The 26877-nt window shown below is 41.6% G+C and overlaps 1 protein-coding gene across 9 annotated transcripts in view; it reads left to right on the forward strand.

The window, feature by feature from the left end:
* Positions 1-293: 293 nt before the first annotated feature.
* MAP4 (microtubule associated protein 4) overlaps positions 294-26877 on the forward strand; it is a 164015-nt gene continuing 137431 nt past the window's right edge. For 8 of the 9 annotated variants that reach the window (XM_074901019.1, XM_074901024.1, XM_074901027.1 and 5 more), the window contains exon 1: positions 294-422. The gene's annotated coding sequence lies outside the window, so the exon portion shown is untranslated. The remainder of the gene's footprint in view (positions 423-26877) is intronic. The other variant, XM_074901020.1, reaches the window with a different exon arrangement.

Genomic DNA, 26877 nt, shown 5'->3' on the forward strand with positions numbered 1-26877 from the left:
CCTTCACCCTCCCTGCCCCGCAGCCCTCCTCCTCCGCCGCCGCCTCGCCCCTTCCTCCCCTCCCACCGCCCCTCACTCCCCTCAGCCGCCCGCCCGCTGGCCCCCGCCCCGCGCCATGGCCCCTCCGCGCCGCACCCTACCCCGCTGCCCTGTCACTGCGGCCCCGCCTCGGCCCCGCCCGCCTCCCGCCGGGCCCTCGCGCCGCCCGCGCTCGCGGGGATTGGCGGGCGGTGGGCGCGGCGCCGAGCCATTGGCGGAGCGGCCGAGGGCCCGCCCCCGGCGCTAGCAGGGTAGTGCGCTCGGCGTGAGGCCAGCGGCGGCTCCGTTCCCTCCTCCTCCCCCGGCCGGGCCCGCAGGGGACAGTGACACTCACCAGGCGGCTCCGTCCCGGCGGCAGCCCCCCGCGCTCCCCTCCGCCTCCGGTAAGGGCCGCCGGGGGGGGGCTGCCGCTGCGGGCGGGGAGGGGGCGCGGGGACACCACACACACCCCTCTCCTCTCTCTCCAAGCGGGGAGCGGGCGCGGCGCCCTCTGAGGCGATGGAGGGTCGGCGCGGCCCGGCCCGGCCCGGGGGCTCCGGCCTCGCCCTTGCGAGGGGGGCGCGGGCGGGCTGCGGCCCTGTGGGGCGAGGAGGGGCGCGAGGGACCGGGCGGGCCGGCTGGCGGCGTGGGTCTTTTGTGAGGGGAGCGGAGGAGGGGGGCCGGGGAGCGGGGCTGCGGCGGTTGGCAGCCGGCGGCGAGGGAGCGAGGGCGGGCAGGGCCCGGCTGCGGCGCGGTGGGTGCCGGGGGGCTGCGGAGCCTCGGGAGAGCATCTGCCTGGCGAAGTTGGCGGCCGGGTCATCCCGGAGGAAGTGGGAGCTGCCCGGGAGCGTCTTTGTTGCGTGAGAGGGAGGGGGGAGAGGCAGAGGTGATCGCAGGAGCGCTGCTGCTTCTGCGGTTTTACTTGAAACAGAGCTAACTCCCCCCAAAACGCATCGGAAACGCGTTTTTTTCTAGTCGAGGGCAACTCTGTGAATCGGTACTTCTCGTTGGGACCTCTCGAAACTTTTTGTAACGTGTTTTTTTTTTTCCCCCCTCCCCGTCCTTCCCCGCTATCCTTCTGCTTGGCCAGCCTCCTTCCCTGCTTTATAAGGATTGTTGCGGCGTTGCATCAGGGGATATTTGTGCTGCAGTTCGGGAACACAGAAGGGATAAGTATTTGCGGAGTTGCTGCTCGCTCGCAGCTTGGTGCGATGGGTGTGGCGAGCGCAGTGGATGCAGCAGACTCGAGGCCTGTACGGTCGCCTTGCCCAGTCACTGCAGATTCAAACAGCCATCTCTATAGATCGGGCCGTGGCTCGAGATGAGCAAACTTCTTCCAGAGAGAACAGTTGTAGTTACAAGTATTAAACAAATCTTTGCCACAGCATGATGTAAGATCACTCCCAGTAAGTTTAAACTCAAGGCAGTGAAGTTTTTGGTTCTGAAGATGCTGTTCTATTGCAAAAAGCTATTTCTAAGGGTATCTTGCTGCAGGTAGTATGTTTTGTTGTAAATTCTATGTCTCAGAGGGCTGTGTTGAATGCCCAATTGATAACATTAAACCTGAATTTTAGTTGTTGGGTTTGGAGTTTTTTTTAGGTTCTTCTTGGTAACTCTTACTTGGTTGCTCCCTCTCCTATTTCTTTCCCCTGATTCCTGTATGGATTTAACAAAGTCATTAATTTTAGCGCTTTTTTTAAGGTGTTTTTTTTTTTTTAAAAAAAGCTGGAATCCTGTATTCAGTGAATCGTGTTCTTCACAGCCTAAGATTTCAGCAGAGTATCTGAAAGGCTTCTTGAATAATATAATAGACATCTAAGTACTTTCTGTCTTTCAGCTTGTGGAATAGCAAGCCTTGCTCGGTGCCTCCTTACGCCCTCTTCATGCAGGGCTCTGCGAGTGACACTGCTGTAAGCTTCATTTTGTAAGCTGAAAGGACAGGAGTGTGCTGGGGTTCTACAACTGTAAAGCTTATTTCCTCTTTTCTGGGGCTCGATTATTCCGTCTGGTAGTGTATGCGTATAAGGTGCTATTGCAGCATGGTTAACTTTTCCTTTATTTGGGAAAAACAAATAAATCAACTCTAAAAATATTCAACGTACCAATGCAACTATGACAAAAGTGATATTGGCTGGACAGACCCGTCTGCGTTAAAATCGCTCAAAGTTTTTGTTTGTTTGATTGTTTTTCCTTATGGGAACGTGAAATTTCTGATTATCCTTTCAGATGGATTTTGAAGGATTCATGGGCTCTCTTTTTTATTTTTGATTTTTATCGTTTTTGCCCTCCTTGCATCAGGAGAGATGGGCTTTCTCAGTTTTAAAAAGAGCTTAGCTGACTTGCTATTGCAACAGCAGTGGTATCCTGTGTCTTTTGTTTTCTTTGGTAATAATTACACGTTAGTAACAAATAATAAGCTTGAAGGCAGAATAATTGATCTGTTTGTGAATGTGATTGTTGACTCTAAAACTGAAGGACATGGATATTATTAAATCTGTATTGTGTGTCTCTGCAGAAATGACATCAGGGAAATATCAAATAATACAAAGAAGTGTCAGTGGTTTGAAGATCACAGCCCTGCAAGTTCAGCGAGAGCACAGTGTTGCCATGGGTACAGTTTTGTGGCTTGCCCCTTGGTTTCCCCCGAGTCCTCAGATGATATTAGGAGAGGATTATGTCACTCTTGTCTTTAAAGAACAAATAGGAAGCCTGTTGGTAGTACGCTTATGCCAGCAGATACTCGTTGAAGCTTTAATGTCTGACTGTATCAGATTGTGTCTTAAAAGCTAATGCCTCTGTCAGTCAGTTTACATGTTGCTGACCAGTGATCCTCAGGCAGGCTCCGAGGAGTGGTGAACACAGCTGGCTCTGGGAACAGCAGAACCTCACCCTTGCAGGATATCTGGAGATCTGTTTTAACAAGTTGTCTAATTTGTCTGTGGGAAACTTTGAAGGTTAAGAGTAGTGTGGTGGTGTGAGTGAAGGCATCGCTTTAGCCCTTGCCCGCTGCTTTGTATGAGTCAGCTGTGGGCATCGTAGAGAGTGGAGCACAGAGACCAGGAGGTGAATAATCACACAACAAACTCCCATAAATAGGTTGAAACCTATTTGGACTTACTCTGGTATCTGTGTCTTATGGGTACTGGTAAGCATCACTTAAAGATGGCAATACTAATTCTGAAGTACTTGGGTTTAGAGTACTCATTCGTTTTCCTTCCAGGGACATTAGACTGTTAAGTCTAGGTTTTAAATACCAAAGTATTGCTTAAGCTGTTCTTTTATCATGATATTAAACACCCCCCACACCTCCAGCAACATAAGCACAAGACAACCTGATCAACAGAAAGACAGTGAAAATAGAAGCAACTTGGTTTTTTGAAGGGCCAGTAGGTGAAGTTGTGAGGAGGATGGGACGTGACTTGATTTCCAGTCTTAACCTTGTTTCATGAAGTCTGATGAATACTCAGTTTAAACAAATGAATTACGTCTTCTTTCTGGTGTTTGTAAAAGGGCTGACACAGCCTTAATTTTAGCGAATGGAGCTATAATTACATTTGAGGTCCCAACCCCTGTAGTATTTTAGTGGTTACCTCTCTTCCCTAGAAATAAATGAGTCCGAGCCGTTAAATCAGATTTTAATTCCTGCAGAGTTCAGGTCTAGTTTAGACCCACTGCTCTTAGAACTGTTCTTCTTCTTGTGTACTGTTGTTAAGCTTACCTCCTGTGTGCTAAACTATTGGTATCTTCACCTAATAACTCAGTACTTAAACTAAATTTGTCTCTGTATGTAGCACCAATGTGCAGAATTCCAAATTCTGATATATGCCAAACTTATGACTAAGGGAAACCACTGGTCAGACAGGGTGTAAGTCTGTCAAGATGAATTTGAGCTACTTGCAATTCAAATGAAAGTGATGGTTACTTAAAAGCCAAATAATGTATAACTATACTTTGTTTTGGTGCAGAAAAATCCCAAATAATTTATTTTGCTAGTCCAGACATAGATTGGAAGATAAGATTTTAGTCTCCTCCTCTGAGAGTAAAGAGTTCAAGGCACGTTACTCATCATGTTATTGGCAGTTCTGACTGTAGATGGCAAAATTATATTTTGTGTATGTGCTTCTGGAGTTTCAAAGGCAAACTTGAAGCTAATATTGCTCTGAAAGGCAGATAGTTATTTCCTGTAGCTTCGTGTTTATACTTCCTGTCCCAACTAAAATAGATCAATCTCTTAGTCAAATGTCTGTGTATATGGCTTCCTCATGTCTTAACAGTGCAATTGAACTGATTTTCCTTGCCCTTTTTAAAAATTTTTTTCCCCCTTGAAGGCAAATTAAATTATACTCGACTGTAGATCAGAGAAATGCAGGGGTCTGTGATTACAGCAGACAGTATGGTGGCAGAACAGCTTGAGTCTTGAGCCTGAGCCATCATTTCTGCTGTCATCTGCTACAGAGAGTTCATCTCCCAGAAGAAAGGGTAGATGTGCTTTGGTGCTTGAGGAGGTGGCATAAAAGCTGGGTTGAACAAAGAATAGCCCATGTGAATCATGCCTGCAGGTAGGCTCGCACCTCAGGCAAGCCTGGGTTTCCCTTGTGGTGAATTTCTCCAGCTTCCTACAACTCAGAAGGCTATTTCATGACTTAGTATTTTGTACGTGTAAAAGAATTCCTTGTGGGAAGAAAAGGTCAGTGAAATCAGTTGCTGTAGATGTTATGCAGATTTTAACTTGGTAACAATAAGAATAAAAATACTTCTGGCTCACCCTTAGTGCCCTGTGTTGCTCTTGGGGAGGCTTCTTAATAAAGTTTTGGTTTAGAAGTTATTAAATATTAAATTATTTTAAAATCAGTGAGACTCCCAACCCTGAAGGATTATGGACAGGCATTAGTGTGTACTTAAGCAGTATTTAAGCTCTAGCACTCTTAAAAAAAATTGGGATAGTGGGAAGGGTTTGGTGGGGCAGAGGGGGATCTGTTCCCAAACAAGATTAATCTTATAATTTAACAATTTATTCAGAGGAGTCTGTGTGTTGTCGTACAAGCCCATATTTTGTAAATGTTGGTGTGCTTGAGAGCAGAATGTTTGTAGTTGTTGCTCTCGAAAATGGGGAGACACTGTGTTAACGGGAAGTGTAAATCTGCTACCTAGATGAAAAATGGATGTCTGTGTAAAAGTATATTCAAACTCCATAATACATATTCTTCCCCTGAAATATCTACTGGGAGGATGGTGGGTTATTGATGCTCTTGCTGTGAATGTCCTCCCCTAGAAATAGTGAGGGAAGGGTCTGATTTCTTCCCTGTGTACCCAGCCTCCTCACTATTAGAAAAGGCTATTTCTTGTTGCTCTTTTAATCCTTGCTTGGCCTCTTAGGGATGTTCCTCTGAGAGAGAGGCAACTGCTGAATTAGTAGTTCCCCCAAGGAGTAACAACATACTAACTTTGAGATAAAGCTAGCAATGTCCCTGTGATTTAGACAAAACAAGCAAAAAAAAAAAAAAAAAAGAAAAAGTTGTAGTTGCATTATTCAGGCAGGTTTGTGTAATGCAATAGGCCCTGTATTAGCTTTCCTTTGCGAAGGTTAGATTTCCAGCCTTGGAGCAGTAACTTTTTTTTGTAAAGAGAATTTAGTGTAGGCAAACACAGGGCTGGAGTCTTTGTAACCTGCCCAAAATGATTGCATTGAGATATGTGGGTGGAAATGGGGTAAAGTATTAGGTATATCCTTGCACGCTGGGTGACGTGACACACGTGGTGTAGCTGGAGATTAAAATGGGATGAGCAGTTCACTCATGCTGCATTCTGGCTATCAAGCTACGCATGTGTAGCTGCAGGAAGGTTCTAGAGGTATGCAGTTAATCACATCCATTAGCATGATTACAATCCTGATTAGCCTGTGTCACTCACTCCCATTTTCCACCTACACTTTGCCCCTTTTATCCAAAGTATTTGCAAGTATGAGCATAAGACAGACTGAGAACAATGCAGGCTCAAACCCAAGGGGTGGTCACTGGGTTGTCAATGTATCAGATAATTCTGGACTTCATATTGTTATGACAGGCAAGTTCTTTAATAAGCCATACAGCTGCTGTCTGAACATAAAATCATAAAAACCAGCTCTTCACAGATAGAGGATCCTCAGCAAGACTGTCAGGAATCCAGTTGAACATGAAGTAGGCTTGTCTTGCTAGCCAGTCAAGTGCTTGCAGCTTGCTAATGTTTCGTATCTAGTGCATACTAATGTTTTAATTTTAACACCCCCATCCACATTTGACGACGATCTCTTCGTGCTGGTTGGCATGTTGGATCGGTGCTGTCCTCGCCTCTCATGGCCAGGGCTAAAATGGGCTGGAGAGCGAGTCATACGTGGATGTAATTCTGTGGAACGATGGCCAGTTTGAGGCTGAAACTAAGGCTGGGAGAGCTGCTCGCAGATAGGCTGGATTTTGACAAGAAGTGAAAAAAGCCAAAAAGGAGGTAATTTTGTAAATCCCTTTTGTGCAAAAAGTCTCCCTTTTAAAAACTTTACTCGTCGGGGAGATACTGTACATATTAAAGCTAGATCTTTGTGAAAAAGCAAGCTTCTCTCCCAGTATTAGGTCACAGGCTTCCAACACGTTCCCGCCTGGGAGTGAGTCATTGTTCCTTTTGTAAAATTGTATTAGAGCTACATCATCCTGAAAAGCTGTTTTTCAGCTGAATTTAGGGTGTTGACACTTGCTCTAAACAAAGTAAAACTATGGGAACATTTATCAGATGAATTTCAAAGTATGTTTACAGACTCTTGAGTTACGACTCCTGAAGTGTTAGAATATGAGATCAATTCATGCTTGTTAGTGAAAACCCTCTGGTGCTGGGGATGCCTGCTTTCTGCCTGGTTTCACTCCCCCCCACGCCCACTGGGGTTTTGAGCCCTCAGCTCTCCAACTGAGGATTCTAGCAGATATGTACACGTAATTTAAGTGATGTTTGTGAAATGCTTGAAAGCCTCTGAAAGGGGCAGAAAAACGTGCATGTGCTTTTACTTGTTCTTATTTCCTTTTCTCCTCCCCCCCTCCCCATGTTACTTGTTTTTTTGTGCTATCTATGGTATGCCTAACTAGGCCTTTCTACAGATACTCTGGCACTTTGTCCTTCTAGGAGTGTGATACTGAGAGTTTGTTTCCATATTATGGCTTTTCTTTTTCTCTCTAACAAAGCTGGCTTGAGTTTCTAACATTCCTCCACATTACACTTTTTATCGTGCTGTTACGCCAACATAACTCTGCTGTAAAATGGGTCGGTCATCAGGTAGGATTTCTAGACCTATTTTTAGGAGCCTCAGCAATTTGATTAAAGGGGAAGCATAAACAACTACTTGGGGAAGTGGATGCTAAGCACACATTGAACTGGCTTTATGTTGGTAAAAATGTGATGGAGAAACATGGTCAGTGGCGCAACTGAATAGGAGCAGTGCAAAGCATTAATGTTTGGAGGTGGAAAATCCAACCCAAAACCATACACACCTTTGATTGGAACGGCTTAAACTGCCAGGGCCTTAATGGAAATCCAAAAGTGGTGCTATAGTGACAGCTTTCCTTTTATCCCCTCGGCAAAGTACCATGAATTTTCTAAGTGTCTAGCTATTAGTAGTTTAAATTTGGCCAGCTTTCAGGCACACCAAGAGGAAGAGGGCTGCTTTTTGGCAAATGGCTGTTTATCATGGGTTAGGCTGAAGGCCCACCTGGTCTCCTAGGTGCTCTTGATGCTGCTTCAGGAGTTCTCACATGCTCAGTTCCCACGTGGGTAAGTACAGCTTGATCTACGCCTGGGTAGTCCTGTGAATCACAGAATTGTGTAGGTTGGAAAGGACCTTGAAGCTCCTCCAGTCCAACCATTGACCTAACACTGACCATTCCCAACTCCACCAGATCCCTCAGCGCTGGGTCAACCCGACTCTTCAACCCCTTCAGGAATGGGGATTCCACCACCTCCCTGGGCAGCCTATTCCAACGCCCAGCAGCCCCTTCTGCAAAGAATTACTTCCTAAGAGCCAGTCTAAACCTTCCCTGGCACAATTTGAGGCCATTTCCTCTTGTCCTGTTGCTTACTACTTGGTTGAAGTTATTAATGATGTTAATCTGAGATGCTGTTAGAAATATTGAGGAAAACCCTATTGCAAACAGCAGTTTATGGAAAGTGTAATTGTTAAGCACTGTTCATCGCAGTTAATCATCGCTTAATTCCTGCCTGTAACGTGATTGCTGTCTACACTAAGGTTCCCTTTCTGTTGAATGAAATAGTGTTAACACTAAACATGTGAATCTTGAGATTAAAACTTTTTTTGTTGTTGATTGACATTTCTTTCCTCTCATTCCCTTCCAGGGCTCCTCTTTTTGTGTGTGTGTGTTCGTTCTTTTTTTTTTAAAAAAAAAAAGGCTTGAGTGTTCTCTCAATCTGCTGACTCTGTAAAGTCTGTTTTTCTATTGCACTTCAAGAGTAGTGCTCTTCTGTAAAGCTGCTGCTGCTTACCTGCACTGGTCTTAAGGAATCTCAGACCAATTTTTCTGTTGCTTGTAGATAACTAATTAATAGTAGTGAAAGTAATTGGAAACTTCAAAACTGTGGAAGAGCAAAGACAAAACCCCATAAATCAGCTCCAGCGGAGGCTTCGAATTAGTCTCTGCAGAGTGAGACAAAGACCTGAGTCACTTGGCTCTTCCTTCCTTTTGACTTTTGTGGTGGGAGTGAATCACTTTTCTTTTTGGTCATGAATCAAAGCAATTAGAAAAAGGGTTCTAGATGTTAAGAGCTAGATGATTTGGACTTCTTAGCAGGATTTTTTTTTTTTAAATGACTTTCAGTTACTAGCACATATCTAAATGACTTTTAAATACGTTTATGTTAGGAATCCAGTAACAGGTCACAACATAAGTTATTGATGCACAGCTTCAGAAGTATTACTTTGATTATGACTTCATATATGCAAAATGCTTGCTTTTATCCCTGAAAAGGCAGAGAGAAACCTCTGGAGAGAAGGGTGGGATGTGAAAGGAAACCTTTAAGATAATCTTGAGATTCTGGAGGGAATGTTTGGTCAGCACAGCAATTGGTACTTACGATTTGAATACTAACTGCACTCCTCCTGAGGCTGAGGCTTGCACAGTGCAGCTCCTGAAGTGGGAGTTGGTTCCACCTATACCAGCACAGGTGTACAAAGTGATGGGACACAGCACCAGGGTGTCTGTAAAACTAGTAATCATTTGCTGAGGTTTAAATGCTATTGGGATAATGTAGCGTAATGCTTGTCACCCAGTATATGAATTGGGGGTACTAATGTGGCACCACAGTGATGGGAACTCTGTAGGGTGTTGTGGGTGGCTCAGGGTATATTTTATGTAACAAATTTGCATTTACATGTAAAACTAGAATGTATGTAATCTGCAGTGTTACTTTTTTCCAGGATGTCTTTATGCTTGAAGAATATATATTATTTTTTCTTAGACTGCATTTAACCTATTTAAGCGTTTACTGCATGAGAATTAAAGGATATATCCATCTCGTGGTCTGAGGACTGGATATTTTTTTTTTAAACTGGTCTTTTAGGTAAAATGGACTGCTTTTTTCTTTTTTTTGTATTGGGATTTGGACAGAGCATGTAGGGCGATGGGATCAAGTGTCACATTGGGGATTACATATTTGTCCTGAAGTGACCCTCTTAATAGCTTGCACTGGTGTAATTGGTGAATAACTGACTGGATTTATAGGGATGTATATCTGCATTAGCACTGGTTTGATGTAACCCTAGCTTATTTACTTTTGGTCTAACCTATTTTCAGCTTGGAAATTCACTTTTAAGGAGAGATCCTATAATTTGCCTCAAACTAGCATTTTCAGGCTTATATTTCCCCTTAAGAATAATGGTGGTTTTACTAGGAGTAATAATTCCACATCTGAATGTAGCAGAGTGGCATTGTCTGGTTGCTGAAAACCAAATTTGTCTAATAAGATGTATATTTATTTGAGACCTGTGGATGTCAATGGTGTTTAAAAAAATTGGTTATCTCTTCTTCTCTTGCATCAGTAGTCATTGTCTTGTTCTTAAAACTGTAACAACTCTTTAACTTGTGGTTTTTTGTATCATTTTGATGTCTGGCATTCCTTTGTTGGCAGCTTCTATGAGACTTCCCTCTCCTATAATGAATAAATATGAATTTGGAAGAGTTGGGGAATGTAAAGAAACTCCTTACAGTTCCAAGCTTAGTTTTTTCCAGCTAAGATTTTTAACTCTCCAAATTGCCTCTAATGGTTGGTATTGCTAAAAGACTTACCCTATGGGCACATCCTTCCCTACCCTAAACATAACTCTTGCAGGATCTTCTGCAGCCAGTACTGGTTATTGGTGGAGATGGTAACTTCAGTAGGGTTTTCCATTTTAATCTAGTCTGCAGTTCCCAGTGTTTGTCTGCTGTTAACACACGCTCCTCTCTGCTGGCAGGATCTTCTGCAACCACGGTCAGGTAATGATGAATTAGTAAATGCTTGTGATTCACTAAACAAGAAAAGCTGAACTTCTCAACTTGCAGCAGAGCCATGTTGTACATTAAATCTCCTTACACGTTTGACAAAGGCCTTTAGTTCTAAAGCATTGATTTTTTTTTTTTTTCTTTAATTATCATGAGCTGTGTTTGTGCTACAGGTTCTGCTCTACTACCCTACTACTGCTCCACTCCTCTTGCCATTTCTCTATTCTTTGCATTTGTATCAGCTAAACTAGCATCTGGCACATGCTGCTATTTTCCTCCATTATTTGTGTTTCTTGCCTACCAGATCCTGTTTAAAGGCCATCTGAATGTATTGAAAGTAGGGTGTTTTTCTTTTTTTTTCCTTCAAAGACCTTTTAAAAAGGCTGTTTGAGGGTTGTTTGGAGCACATAATGTAATAAAGTGCTCTTAAAAATTCTAACTCTGGCTGGCATCGGCCGATGCTGTGTCTTATTTAAACATACTGCAGACTTCTTGATGTTTTTCCCTTGGGGGATTGACTTCCTGTGATAGAATGAGATTCCCTTTTAAAGTCGAGGTCCATGGTTATATAATGAGAGTAGGAAATGGTCCAAAAGTGACACTGGGAGAATAGAAAAGTTATTTTTGTAACTGACTGTTAGACAGGAGAATAGAAAATATGCTTAGGAGCGTCCTAGTAATGTGAATTCTCTTTGGAAAGTGAGAGGAATACATTCAAGGAATTAAGTAAGGGAGTGACCAGGTCAGAGCAGCAGAAGGGAGGTTACGTTAAGGATAAAGTTGTACAGTGCACATCTAGGATTCCTCTTAAAAGATATAACTTTTTCCAAACTACTTCTAACCTCTTCAATAAGCTGCTGTGTTGTTCTTAAGCATAATGTGTCTTCAAGTTTGAACCTCTACGAGCCATCCTGGCTTTTGCTTTTTTTGATTTGAAGGCGTGAATATAGGTTATTTTTTAATTTGTAGGTGGAGAAGTTAAAATTCAGTGCTGCATACACGCTGTATTCTGTACTGTGACCGATCATTCTTGCAAGTCTGATGTTTGTATGGATTTAAAATGGAATATTGATCGTGGTTTTTTGGATTTAAACTGGAATATTGGTTGTCCTTTTTTGTATAAGGCTCTTTTAAAGAAATTGAAGATTTATTATTAACTCCAGATATTCACATTTTGTTGTGTAACGAGATAATTTTCTGTTGTCTTGCTCATTGTGTTTTTGATTTGTTTTCTTTTATGCTGTTCTCATGTTTTGTACCAGTTTGTGTCTGTCCTTGCCTCTAAAGAGGAATATGGGTGGGAGGGAGGGAATGAGACTACCATTAATTTAACTCCCAGTTCTGTCTTTCTCTCCTGCTTCCTCAGTAACCTGTGCTAAAGTGTTGAGCTTTGAAATAGTACTGACACTGTGAAGTGACACCTTCAGCAAAATAAATGGGGGAATCTACTCTTGGGCCACAACTTCAGTCTGATTGCATATATGAAAAAGCAATGTTGCATTGTAGAACACACGCTTGCAGCTCTGGGGGGTGCATTCTGAGGTCAACATATCTAGATTTTTGGCACAGCTCAAGTATGCTGGTAAGCTCCAGGACATGAGGTACTCTTGAACAGCAGTAAATTTTGGCACCACTGAATTTTTTTTCCTGTATAGAAGTGAAAAGGGAGATGCTCATTTCTGTAGGTATACTAAGTCCATGTGCGGAATCGAGTTTTTGAGAATTACAGTTTTTAAAGCCTGAACGTCTAGGTGTTGGCCAGCCATTCTGGAATCATTAGCCGAGGCCATCCCTCTGTCTTCTAAAATCCTTTTTTTGTCAGCTTTCTGTTAAAGAAATTGCATGTGGGGAATGGGAGGAACACACATTGTCCAAGAAAAATGTTCTTGGCATAGTCGATCATCTATTTTAAAAAAAGCAATGCTCTGCCCTGTGCTAACAAATGCCCACTGCCCGCCGCAGAATTTCACTTCTGATGGGGTAGCTTGCCAAGACTAGTTTCTCGTGGTTTCCCAGGGACCCCCCAGACAAGGGGCTCTCCAGTGGAACGAGGCAGCTCGTGGTAACGGCTGCCTTCCTGCAGGTTGGTTTCTGAAAGGCCCCTCAACTGCTTTTTGTCTGTGGTATGCCTGTAGAAACACTGCAAATACCCAAGATCTGATCAAAATGAAACTGTTTTTCTTCCTTCGAGTCTGGGGTATGTTTATTTTCTGTAATATGTAATTTATCTGTAGCCTTATTTTTCAGCAGCCAAATATGCTGACTGTGCCTGTTACATTTCCCCAATGAAATTCTCTGGCAAGCTTCACATCTTCTAATATAATTTTGAGGTGCTGATGTAATCAAGTGGTTGAACGTGAACCGAACAGGAAATTATATAGTACAAAACTAGCTCTTAAAATCTGTATGGAATTAAAATGCATTTGTTCTTTTTTTATGTTTTACAGTAGGTATTTGTGGTATTTGGTAATTGCGCTTTTGCTCATTTTTTTTAATTGATGTCCATTTATTGAGTGCCTGGGAGGATGGGGGGAATCAAGACTGACGGTTCCATATCCTTAACATCTCATCAACATTTCAGTGGGAGTTTTTTCAGCTCTACTCTAATAATTAAACATTGTGCTGAACTGATTTTACAAATGTGGAAGGGGGGGTGTAACACAATGAGTACGTGAAAATAGTTAATCTGAGTTGAAATGTATTAGAGCATCCTGATTGTATAGATGTAAACTCATGCATTTTTCTAAACAGTTGTAGTATTACTTAAAAGAAACATACCACTTATAAATCAAAGAATAAAATATAAACACAGATTAATAAATAATCCTCTGAAGGAGAAAAGTAAAACAGAAGTAGTTTCTCATGTTGAATATCTTGTCCATCACATACAGATCACCTTGAGTACTGTCGTATTCAATTTTTAACCCGTACTTCTGAAGAAAAGTGACTACATTTTTGTCCTTAAATTATTTTTGATTTTCAAATTAATGATTGCTAGATCTGATTATTTATGAAACATGATTTTTGGATTAAGTGGAAAGATGTTACTGGGTTATTAAGAGAAGTCAAATGACAAAGGGAAGCTACACTTCTCATTTATTGATATCAGACTTTTTCAAAGTAGTTTTCTATCGGCAGTCCTGTTAATGCTTTAGATTCAAGCCTAAATTTTTTTTTTTTGTGGGATTGGTAGTAGAAAAAAAAGATAGATTAGAGGAATAAATGGAATGGGGGGGAATAAAAGCAAATAATTTAGCATGAACATCATGTGAAGGGTGCAAGTAGGGTGAAGTAAGTCTATTTAAGTATTTTGGGTATTTTCTGGTAAGTTGGCAAGACTATTACCCCATTTTCATAGCATATGACAAAAAAAAAATAAATCAATGTAAGAACTACTACAACAGGTCAGGCAAAAGGTTCATCGAAGAGTATCTGTGCAGTAGCCTGTTTTCTCTTTTGTCCTTTGCTCGTCATCTCCTTTTCCATGCTCAGGTGAGGGTTAAGCGTGGGCTTTGTCCTCTTAACTAGTTGCACTGGAGCCTTAGGTGTTGATAGCAGCTTTTGTGCTGCAGCCTGTGTGCATGTGAATTGGGATTCTGCGTGGTGGTCAGGTACAGTAGTGCAGCCTCTTCAGAGGCCCTGCATCTACACTACCTGCTGCAACAAAAAATGCCTTTTGTTTAGAGGGCAAATAATCTGTAAACAGACAAGTGATGGTGCTGGTGAGGAAATAACCCAGCTCAAAATCTCTGTATCTCCAAATAAAAAAAAATACTGTCTTTGGTTACCACTGTTACCTTTGTCCTCTCAGCGGAATTTATCACACTTGTAGCTTGCAGGTCACATTGATTGCTCTCCTGTCCCCGCCTATCTCTTCCGAGAGTGTTTCTTTTAGTCTTTCAAAGTACAGGAACTGTTAAGTTCTAGATGAAATGCTTTGTATTATCCTTTTAGAAGCATAATGCCAGAAAAGGGAGGTGTAGACTGAGAGAACTGTCTTCGTCTACTGAACAGGGACATGCACTATATTGTTATGAAATTGACTCAAATCTGACGGTTTTTAGTCTGGACATGGCCTGTGAATTATTTTATATCTTAGCTAGTTCCTACTAAATGACTTTTAGTTTACTAATTTTTAATTCTTAAAAAATTATTATTTAAAAAAAAAGTTTGCGTTCAAGATGCTCACCGGATTGATCTAATTAAAGTCAGTCTCTCTTGCTTTCACATTTCTTTTGTGTAAACTCTAGGTTAATTAAGTGACTCATTCATTCCGTCTAGCTAGAGCTGAAAGGCTGCAGAGGCGAATGAATTACAGGCAGCAGATGCTTGGATGAAAGAAGAAACAAACCAACCACAGGGTGAAACTTTGAGGCATCTGTGTTTCCTGATGAAAAGTGAGTTGAGAATAGACAGCCTGTGCCTCACTAGAGATCTGTGGAATTGATCATTTCATAGAACATAATCAAAGTTTCTTTTGATTCCCAAATACTCCATGACTTCTGGTTTTTGTCTTTGTTCTCAATTTCTATGATCTATCCATTAATAAATGCCACTGCATTTTGATTTGTTTCAGTTTTGTGTTATATATAATGGCAAATCTTAATTCTAGTAAGATGAGAGTTTTTACATGACTGGAATAAAATAATGGGGAAGATCTGGAAGGAGGTTCAAGAAGTGGTATGCCTGGTTGCAGTGGAGTGACTAGGATGCTGAGGTGTTGGAAGCTATTGGTTCTGGCTTACATCCTTAGGTGTGGAGTCCACTTAAAATGAGGACACTGTAGGTCCTTTAGTATTTGAGCTTTATGCTGTTGGTGCATGTTTCACGTGCTTGACTGCATACGTGGATCAGTTCCTTTGGAGGCCTGTGTAAGGATGCTGAATTTGCAGACCTAGAATATGCTGGATATTTGGCATAATCGATTGCTAGTGTGCTCGGACAGGTACAACGTTAGAACTTCAAACACTGAGTTACGTTTTGTGTGGAGGACCTGGCAGTCTAGAGCCTGTTGGGCACTGGAGCAGGCTACATAATCTTTGTTGAACTGATGTCTCTCAGCTCCTCTGAGGTGAACTTCAGGACCCAAGAACAGTATTTGGATTTTATTGGACACAAAGTACTATGGCCACTACTTTTCTCTCTCTTACCACCCCCACCCCCCCTCCGCTCATTCTGCAGCAAGGGTGCCTTATGCTGTAGCAACCTTCTCCTTCCATACTAGCATATTCTTCAGCCTGAGGCCAGGTTTAGGCAGTTTGGAACATCTTTTGTCTCTTTTGGAATAAATGTAAAGCATAACTGAAGTGATGATGTAGAGTCTGAAAGTATTTCTTCTTTCAAACACGAAGAAAAAAATACCAAACAGAAAGCCCCTCCCAAACTACTGATACTTGTCAGAAGTAATCCCCTTATGATTCTAATAATCTGGGTAAAAAATTTCAAAATGTCTTGTAAGCATTCTAAATGTAAAGTGGTAGAAATGTAGGAGGGAAAAAAAAGGGGGGTGTGTGTGCTGCTGAATATTTTCTGAATAATAAAGTGAACCTTTCTATAAAACATCTTCCATACTAATTAATCATAAAATGAAGCTAACTTTCCGAAGTACAACAGCATGTAACAAAAAGCTTTTTGATAAAGTTTGCTGTTGGGAATGATCTCATCCTAGTGACCAACCGGTCACTGTGCAATGCTCTAACTATTTGCTGAAACAAAAGTATGCTGCATCGGCTGACCACTGAGTAATCTGTTTGGTTGTATTGGAGGGAGCTGTGTGCCCGCTCAGAGGCAGCCATGGTGTGGCAGCAGGTAGCAGGTGCTCTCTGTAGAGCTTTTTATTTCAGCTCAGAAACAAGAGTTAATCTTCAAGGTGGGTTAAGCAAGAATTGCTTCCTGGGAATTGAACGTACTTACTTTCTGTCTTAAAATCAATCACATTGATTTTTGACTCTGTATGATGAAAGATTAAAAATGATATAACAGTGATTCCTAGTTTAAGTTACTTGCTTTAAAACTTAGTGTGGTGAATCAATAAGGTTTTTGTATTAAATTCGCCCACCTGTATTTTGCACTGAACTTGTGTTTTGCCAGAGGAAGGAATGAAGACATCTTTGAAGTGGGTTAGAGCATTTATCTCAACAATCCCTTTAGATTAACTTTGTCACAGGCTTACATGACCAAGACGTTCAGTGACTCCTGTAGCTACTATGTAGTGATACTCAGAGTAAGCCCTGATGTTCACTGCTAGATATTGGTGATTGGTGTATGCTGTGATCACACCAGCTGCTGTGACTGAAGTCCTCTGGCCTTTTGAAATGAAACCGTTGATGGGAGGACACTTCTTCCCCTCTCCCCCCATCACCTTGCTGTGGGCATGATGGGAGTGTGGGTATGAGATGATTGACTTTCAGTAAAAAATTCTGGAACCAACTTTATTTAGTAGTGCAAGCTACTAGAAGTGGTATGTGGTGAAAGGCCACATGCTTTCTACCTGTTTCCATTTTAAAAATTATAAAATTGTCACTTTAAAACACACGCTTGGTTGGAAGAACTTCCTGTAGTAAGAGCAGACTCCAGCTATTCAACTTCTGAGGTTTGTTCTTGTGGGAGCTGACAGTTGGATCCGTCTCGCTTGATGAGTTAGAATTCAGTAACGTGCCAGAAACAAAGCGCCTTTGATTCATTCTAAGTCAACTTTAAAACCTAGAATTTGTAGGAGCCGTTGCTTCAGTTCTTTCAGTTTCCCACCCTTATCTGATTATTTGTTGTCCTTGGATGTATCCAGAGTTGCTGCTGGTTCCAGTTTAAAATGCAGTATCTGTGTGTAGGGGGAGCCAAAAAGTTTGGAATCTGCTGAAGCTCAAATACAAATATTTTATTTCTGTCAGTTAATGAAATGCTGAGAACTGTAAAAATAATGGAATTACATATGAGAATGATGTATTACACTTGTCTTCCTTTTAGTTGGGGTTTGTCTTAAAATTATGGGGGAATTAATTAGTAATTATAGTCGTAACAGCTTCTAAGTCTGAACACAGGAGGAACAATGACATTTCACCTACCTATTGTTGACTTAGAAATCCCCAAACCCTGGGTGGCATAGAACAGAGCTGTTTATACAACTTTTTCTTTCGTTAGTAGCTGTCAGGCGTGTTGCCACGGGCCAATTTCACCGTATTCCTACCTCGTAGTTACATTGCATTGGTGGTGAATGTGATACTTGGCAGTAGAGCCTGTAGGTGCTGGGCTGCTATTCACACGCTGGCCTATCGAAATGGCAGGCAATGAAGCAGCTTTGGATCTTGCCAGTGAGCTTAAAAGAAATATTGAAAAACAAACCCAAAATGCAAATGAGTCCAGTTCATAAGGAACTCGTACAAAAGCCAGCCTCGCAGGTTTAAGCAGCCTGTCTCGTGCAGGCAGAACCAGCGGGCATGTCTCTACACCTGACTGCGTCATTGTAGTCCTGGTTTTATGTTGGGCTGGTTTCACGGCCAGTGGCAGAACAGAACTGTTTGGTGGCTCAGCCAGGGTGTAAGTGAAACTGTGGATGGACATAGCAACAGGTTTTAAAATTTTTTTCTTATTGAGTCTGAGCCAAAAAGTTTTAAGCTCGGGTTAAAAGCAGGACGGTATAATTATTTTTTTTTTTAATTGGTCCTTGCAGTAGAACCTACGCATTAAACTGACAAGCTTTTCTGATTTGTTTAATGAGTTGGGTTGGCCTGAGCAGCAGTTGATGAGCTGTATCAGCACAGGATTGTTATGGGGATGTGCAGCTGGGGTTGCTGCTCCTGCTTATAGAGCAAACCGCAGCTATTCTGGGGCTCTCACCCCAAGTAACTTACCTGCGTGCTGGACTGGATTTGAGGGCCCTGTATGGAGGGAATTTTATTAGAAAGTAACTTCTGTTTTGGCCCTGGAGCAGCTCTTAGGATTGTTCTGCTGCTCAGGTGGGGCCTTGCTAAGCTGAATAAATGACATGTTGAGTATGTGTGCATGTTCTCCTTCCAGCATGTAGGCTTATTGTGCATCTTGCGGCTCTGCAGAACTTTCTGAATTTCAATAGCTGTAAGAAATAGAAATCAGATGGATGAAGTGTAGTGCCGGAAACTAGTTTTATTGGTACATCTGAAGCATTTTCACAACGGAATTGTTTTCATTCAGCTGTAGTGCAATATTTTTTTCCTGTAGCATTTGATTTCAGAAGACACTTGAGATTTTAAAGGCAGTAAATCTGTGCACTAACTTACTTGTTTGTGATGTAAAGTAATGCACGTTCTACTGCTTTCAGTCTTGATGGGGAAACTGCTGCTGATCTTGCTACATCATCAGAGCAGGTATCCTGTTCCTTGATAAGCACAGAACAAGTATCTAAGAAAACAGTTCCACCAAGCTCCCTTTGTCTAGGGTATTATCACTGTGATAACAGACAAACTAATACTGCGCCTCTGCCTTTACCAAAATAAAATAGGGTCTGTGGGGAAGGAATCTTCTAAGATGCTGGATCTTCTTTTTCTTTTCTTGCAGTTGTTCTCTATCTCACTTTGTATTTACAGTGATTGAATAGCAATTTTCAAAAATGCAGCAAAATGAAAGCGCTTGAGTCTCATCCTCCATACCTCTGGCTGTTTTTTAATGACCATAACTACTGATAGGTTTTAAAAAAAAATAAATTAATGTGTCTCAGTGTCTTGGGACAGGGTGGAGTGCATGTCGGATGAACGGTCTTACGCCATGGTGCTCTGCTCTGTGGCCATCTTCTGCAGGGTATTATTTAAGAGCCTGTGTCAAACGCATCATTACATATATCGTGTCTCAGATCTTGAAACAATTTGTCATCTGTTCTGGTTTAACACAGCTGTCTGCACCTTGTTGTAACCTGTCGTCACTGGACGTTGGGTACTAAGACTCCATCCCATTTTTTTATGCTGAATTGAACCAATCTGGTTTTGGAGGCAGTTGCATAATGGGAAAGTAGTGGTGGTGTTTGTTATGTTCCAGTTAATTTTCTGTTAGTTTTAGAAACTTTTTTCTTTAGAGACCTTAATTACTCTTCAACAGTTGTAAATAAACATCTGAAGGATTTAGCAGGTAATTTCAAGGCCAGTCACTATTGTTTTGAGTTTGCTAAGGAGTGACACTGTTTTAAAACTCATAAACCCCAAATTTTAATGCAGTATATGTGAACATGTTCCAGCTCAAACCAAATGTTTAATCTGTTTGCAAACTGGCATTGAATCTTACTCTGACTGCTTGGTTTTTCAACCCGCTTGTAAAAAAGGGAAACTGCCTTTCTCAGATAGACCATTTGTGTGTTTGGGTTTTTTTTTCCCCCAATCTGAGTCCCAATGTCTGCTCCTGTTGGGAGAGACAAAAACTTCTTTTGTGACTTTTTTTTTTTTAACTTGCATCACCTATAAGTGTTAAGACTTATGGAAAATCCCAAAAGCTTGGGTAAGATGGGCTTCTTTATGCCTTGGCAATGTGATACGCAAGCTAAAAGGCAAATAACTAAATGTTAATGATCTTAACTGTATCTGGCTACACTGTTCTGACCTTTATCTCCCCTTCTTCCCTTTCACCAGGTATGGGTATCACTTTCTACTTACACCTTACAGAACAATTCCACTCTTAGTTGCTCTGATTTTAGCTGGAAGTCTTAAATGTTGGTGCTGTATGGGAAATAATGGGAGAAAGTTTGTTTTCTTTTGTTCCCCTGCACTCTTTTAATGCCCAAGTGCTTGCTTCTGTGAGTGGTAGAGAGATTGGTCGGTGGACTGGAGATCACTCACAGCTCCAGAGTCCTAACTTAGCTCTGCCTAAGCTGAGGTGCCAGCCCTAGCTAGCTTGGCCAGGTCAGGCAGTGTTGTGTGCTGTCCCTGCAGAGGGGAGGTGAAACGATACTTTGAGGCTTCTTCTGAATTAACCGTGAGAATGTGGGACGTTCAGTAGGTGACTTCTGCACAGCTGGGACCTTGGGGAGGTCCTGACAAAGTCTCTGTGTAATTGGGAGTTCACCACTTCAGTAGTTTTGGTATCTCAGGACACAGATATTGCTTAGTTATTGTGAATTTGGTCTTTTCCCTGTAAAGCTTTTGGGCAAAAAGTCCCCTGGAAACTTCTAGAATATAGTCTTATTCTGAATGGTCTTGCTTTTAATTGATTATAACACTTTATAGTGTGTCTGTAATGATTTTGAGTGTCATTAACTTTTCTGTTGGAGGATGCTCTCTAGTCCATAAGCAAATATTTTGATACTAGATATATAATCTTTGTCCTGCTGGATAGCCATGACTCCTGGAAAAGCTTTAACTTGGAGCAGGAGGGGGGAAAAAAACCCTAGACTCAACAACATAAAACCCCTGCTGGGGTTGTCTTACGGTGCTCATTACACTTCAGTGGGGTATGTTTTCACATGCTATAGAACTACAGCGAGGCTCTGTAATTCTTCACTGTGCAATCCAGACTCTGAAATAGCAAGATTTGAAATATTCAGCTGTCAAATGTAGCTGATCACTTAAGCCCTGAACAGTTTTAACTTTGTACACGGAAAGGTAATCTGTCTCTGCAGTTGTACTGTCACAGAGCAAGCCTTGATTCCTACCAGTCGGTCCTCTCCATCGACAGGAGACCAGTGAAGATTGTCTGATAGATGTGCAAGGCTACTGTAGTAGCAGCCGATTCCAGAACAGCAAGCAGGGAAGCTCAGTAATTTCGAAGTGCTTAAGTAGCAATGATCATGTGTCTGCGCACTGGGATTAAATGCTTTTTCTGCCTTCTTCATTCTGATCCATATTAATGTGTTGGCTCTTGAGAATGCAGAGAGAAATCTATTGATGATGCAGAGACTCTAAACTTGCTATCTTTGTGCAATGGAAAATCAAGATTACTGTGTTGTTGTTTGTTTTGTTTGGTTTTTTTTTTTATCCTTGGTGCACTAGTTGCATTGCTGTCTGGCATCATTAAAAAAATAAAAAGTTGCATTCCCTCTGTCTAACAAGAGCTGATGATGATACATCATCAGCTAAATAACAGTCCTGAAATTGATACAGAAAACATAAAAGCAAAATCAAGTTCCGTTGTGTTTGTAGTCTGTAACTATTGAATTTTGGCATGGACCAGATTTAAATGCTGGAGACAAGAGGAATTATCATTTCCATCTACCCTTTTTAATACAGGAGCTTTTTGCACATGGAGGAAGTGTTGTTTTCCTTCTTTCATCTGTTCTAAGAAATAGTGTGCATGTGACTTGCCCTTGGGATGCTTTTGTTCACCTGTGACTAATGAGGAGTGTTAGGTGTTTCTAATAAGGTCTTATCTGGCTGTTCTGACACCAGTCCTGCTGTTCCTAGCCTTTAGAGCCATTCTGCTCAACTGCGTCTCCAGTTTCTGGTAACGGAGACACAAGGTGCTGGAAACCAACCTGTGAAGCTCATGTGTGCAAAGGTAATAGATACTGAGTGAAGGAAGATAGAATTTCCTGGAAATCAGCATCTGCCTTCAGTAGCAGATTCCACAAAAAGCAAGCATAAAAGCACATTGATTTCTAGCACTTAAGTACTGGTGTTACATGTGTGTTTTGTTTTATTTATTCCCCTGGTTCCCCCACCCTTACTCCTTTTCCTTGCTGCCATTTTGCCCCTTGAGAAAGCAGAGAAATCTCTTTTGATGCCCTATTATATGCAAGGGACAAGCATCTCTGTCTCTTGAAAATGTTGCTGCCTGTTGTGTCTGAAAGTGTGCTGAGGACAGTAAATAGATTATAGAGCCGTGATGGAAGCTCTGCCCTGTAGCTTGTTATGGAGATGTACAGCCTTAATTCAGAACTCTTACAGAATTGTGTCTATAAAAAGCAACTACTTCATAAAATATAACACTGTAAACAAAGAAGATACTGAATTTGTTATGGAGTGGATTCATCTTAGTCTTGCTCACTCTCTGAAGTCATGGTGTGACTGATTTTTTTTTTTTTTTTTTTTTAAGGACGTGGTTAATACCTAGTTCAGTTCCTCTTAAGTGTTCCTAAATGTCTTAAATATTTCACCTAAAATACACAGATTATTAAACCTGTCAAACTGATTTGCTCAGATACTGGTGTTTATTTAGAGCGCATCTGGGCATGAGAATTTGATCTGTAAAAATGACCTTCTGCATGGAGATTTTTTTTATTATTTTTTTTTAAACTAAATAACATGATAACATTCAGTTTTTGTCCCAGGGCACTGGTCAGGTTGCCAGCATGTATTCTGATTAATTTTGGTCCTTGATGGGTGGTTGTTGTGTTTTGTTTTGTTTTTTTTAATCGAAGCATTCCATGTAAAATCTGCTGTCATAAATAAGTTTCCAAACTGAAAATCCAAGGATTAAATAAATCCTAAATCTCTGTTTTAAAGGTCAAGACCGGGGCAGCTGCAAGTCAGGGTGAAGAAGCACAGGTCAATAGTACTGCCACGTTTGAGTCCTTGAGTCCCTGTAAGATGACCCATTCACAAGCACCAAGTAAACTCCAACTTAAAGAGCACCCACTGTTCTCTGTGTGGATCCTTTAACGTAAAAATTGTAGTGGCTTGCGAGGTGGTTTTTTAAGATGTGTCAAGCACTTAAGTGCTCAGTGAAGTCAATTAACAGTATCCCTGATCATCGCTGCAGTCCATACGTCCCAGCGGTGTAATCCTCTTCATACTGCGCTTGCTCCTGGAGGGGCCGTGATAGCAGAGGAGGATTATGACCTCTGCAGGAGACTTGCGTGCAAGTGGGGAGATATTAATGGGCAACTCTGGCACGTAAATGATGAAAGTTGGCTGGCGTCAACCTTGAAAACATAAGTAGGTTTAAGTCTTGTGAATTTTCATTCTTTCTTGCAACAGTAAAATGCCAGAGATGGTTCAGAATTCTCCTTCAGTAGTTGTTCTGCGTTAAAGCTGTTGCCATAGTACCTTGTCATCACCGTGGCAGTCCTCAAGGTCCCAAAGAAATGAGAAATCCAAACTTCTCTCTCGTTTGCCCATGCTGCTACGTTAGCTGACACTGCAGATAACATTCTTTAATTTGGTCTAATTTTGTGAAATTGCTGTTGGCACCTGCAACTTCCTTCTTGGTTTTCTTTTTCCAAAGTTGAGGAAAGTCAACATTTTGTGGGCCAAATGAGATTATGGTGTTCTCTGTTCAGGGGTGCACCAGCAGCTGGGTATATGTGATATATATTCACGTTGTATTTTTAAATGTGTAGAGCATCACTGACTCTGCCGTTGACTCTTGGATCTGCGTTGTGAGAGTTTGCCACCTGTGAAAGCAGCAAGGAAGCAAACAGCCTTGCTGAACCATCTCAAGACTTGATAGATTTAGGATGTGGGAAAGCAGCAGTATTTTCTACACTACTGCTACTCCAGAAGGGCATAGTGTGGATGAAGTGGTTAAGAGAAGGATGCTTTTTGTTTTATGTGTTGAACAGCCTGTCACAACTTGGCTACTGATAAACCTTTTATGACTTGCAAGTAGAAGTCTTATGCTTCTTCCTTATCCTCCTTCACTGGTGTCTGGAAATGGCAGCTGGCTGCCTCCATGGGGCAAAATGAAATGCAATTATGGCTTGAATAGGACTGAGCTCAAAGAAGTTCCTTTGCATAGTGAGAGCAAGAGTTTCCACAGTTGAGAAATACAGTTAATGGAGCAACATATGTCACTGTGTAGAGAATGAGAGAGCAAGGATCTAGGCAGCCAGTCAGCTCAGCAGTATTTCAGGTTAAAAAGGTGGCAGTCGAAGGTTAGACACTGGTGAAAACTTATAATCACCTCCCACTTCCAACTGTGTTAAACAACCTTTTTTAAAAAGTATAAGAATTGGATCGGTGTGAGTCAGGATGGAGTTGGGTTGGGAATAGCTCTCTATTTTAGCGCAAGTTGTGGATGGCTGGCTTACACTGGTAAGGGATGGAGGAAAAACTACAGAGGAGAATATATGGATTGTTGCTGGTTGTCCCTGCTAACCTACTAAGGAATAACCAGTGTAAACCAGATGTGCCCAGCATTTGGTTTGCGTAAAAGAAACAATCTAGAGCAGAGAGACTTTATGAAAGACTTTTTAAAGACTAGCAAAAATGAGAATTTTTTAAAAAAGGCATTGAGAGATAAAACCTTGCAAACAACCCTCTTTCTTCCAGCAGTGGGCTGGGGAGACTTTCTTGGTATGTCCTCTTTTGTAGTGGTGGATGAGGATGAGCTGGACTACTGGAGTTTCCAGAAAGCTGGGATGATGTGAATATCTAAACAACTTACTAAGTAAAAGCTTCTGTTGTCTCCGGCTATACCTGTGCTGAATTACAGGATGCTTGGTGATTTATGGTAGTGCTGAAATACAGCGTCTGCCCTGTTTGTTTTCAGAATATTTCCTGTTGCAAATCTTTGGCCTAGGGCAAAAGGACTCTCCCAGACACTGATGGATGCTACTCAAGAGCTAGCCTGGACCAGGACCATTCTCAAGAGCTGTTTGCATGTAGCCACCCTGGCTGAGAGAGTGAGACTTTACAAGTGTGGATGCAGCATTTTCCCAGTCACCGAGGTCCTGGGGCACATTTAAATCAGCTGTGATGATGAACTTCCTAGTGAGGGGGTAGCCTTTGTGCTCCTTCCTGATTGCAGGCAGTGCAATCAGTTTAGCAGCCTTTCATTAGAGGACAAGTGAAATTTGAATAATGAAAGCTTCGTTTTCTCTTTGTCCTCGTCAAGCATTCATTAGTGCTCAGCCCCAGTTGAGGCAAAATGGCCACTGGAGGAGCTTCAGTTGCATACAGCTTAACTGAAGTGTGTTTCTATTTCAGTCATAGTTCAAGACTTGACTCAGGTTCTCACTGCTCCTTTTTCCAACGTGCATGCAACCGAATCTTTACTTCATGAATCTCGGTAACATCTCAGATCATTAAAAATGCCTGTCTCTGGTCTATACTATCCAAAAAGATGGCAGGTTGTTGGAAAACGCTGGCCAAGTGTGGGCGCGGACATGTGCTTTGACAAATAAAGCATATGACAGGAGTCGCAGTGGATCTGTATCGACTTGATATAACAGTAGCAAGAATTCCTGAATTCTTAATACCTTTATTTTTAGACGTAATTTGGCTAGACTGAAGGCTTACTGTTCAATGAATTGTTCCAAAAATAAATATTTCAGAAGAGGATTAAACTTGAATGTGAAAGACAGTTTTTCTTATGCGTCAGTGTTCATGGAAGGAACTGGTCAGAAATCACTTATTCTCCTTAAATTTGTGTGCTGTGAATCCAAATTAGACTTGCTTTCACCAAAACTACTCATCAGCACAGGAAGCTAGAGGTGCTGTTGGGAATGCAACGGAGACAGCTAATTTAGTCCTGTGAGCAGCAGAGTTCTACTGTGAAAAGAGATACTTTGGTCTTACTTAAATCACTTTCTTTTTCAGTATAAGCTCAATGAAAAAAGAATGTGCTTTGTTGTTTTTCACCAAGGGTGTTTTCTGCCTTGGTTGTGCTTTGCTTTATTTTATTTTTTTATTTTTTTTTTTCTTTGTGGATCTGGGTGTTCATGTGTTAAGGGTTTTTTTTGTTTGTTTGTTTGTTTGTTTTTTTTGTTTAGACACATCTGAAAAATCTATAGGAAGATTCAAAGATCACTCCTGTCAAAGCATTTCATCTTGGCCTTCTCTGGGTGTTTTCAGCTTATTGTCATGTATACTCCACTTGACTACTCACTCCCACTCTCCCCATGCTCTTTGGTTGTACACTAACTAACGAAAGGCCGCTGGCTGCTGGAGCTTACCTCTTAATTAGCACTTCTTTGCACTGTCCAGCCTTTTGGGATCATTCTGGAAGGTCCTTGGTTGGTCTTTGGTAGTGGTGATTTGGCAATCCGTGTGTCAGTGTTCCATCTTTCTAGAGTCATTGCATGTTGTTTCTTTATTCAAATTGCTCTTGACGTATGAAAATCTATGGTGCTATAAAACCAGCTACACTTGCGCAGCTGCTTATTTACTGTCTGATTGTATGAACCTCACTGTTTTAACTTTGTCAACCTGAATTGCTATAGAAGACTATTTTTTTAAAGCCTATCCTCTTTAATAAGGATTATATGTCGATACTGCTGAAGACTATCTGCTTGCTTTACACTTGAAGAACTTTATTCTTTCATGTGCTACCTGCAACTGGGAAGTACGGTCTCTTTCTACAAGTAGTAAGAGTTGTGAGACTACCGTGAATGTCTGACTTGTTCATGAATGTTTTCCTAGATTATTCACTCGTAGAGTTCAGTGGAACTACATCTTGTGTTTTGAAGACTCTTTAAGTTATTATTCTAACTTCAGCGTTTTCCTCCTCTCATTTGGGA

Source organism: Athene noctua, chromosome 2 (genome assembly GCF_965140245.1).
Source record: "Athene noctua chromosome 2, bAthNoc1.hap1.1, whole genome shotgun sequence".
Lineage (NCBI taxonomy): Eukaryota > Metazoa > Chordata > Aves > Strigiformes > Strigidae > Athene > Athene noctua.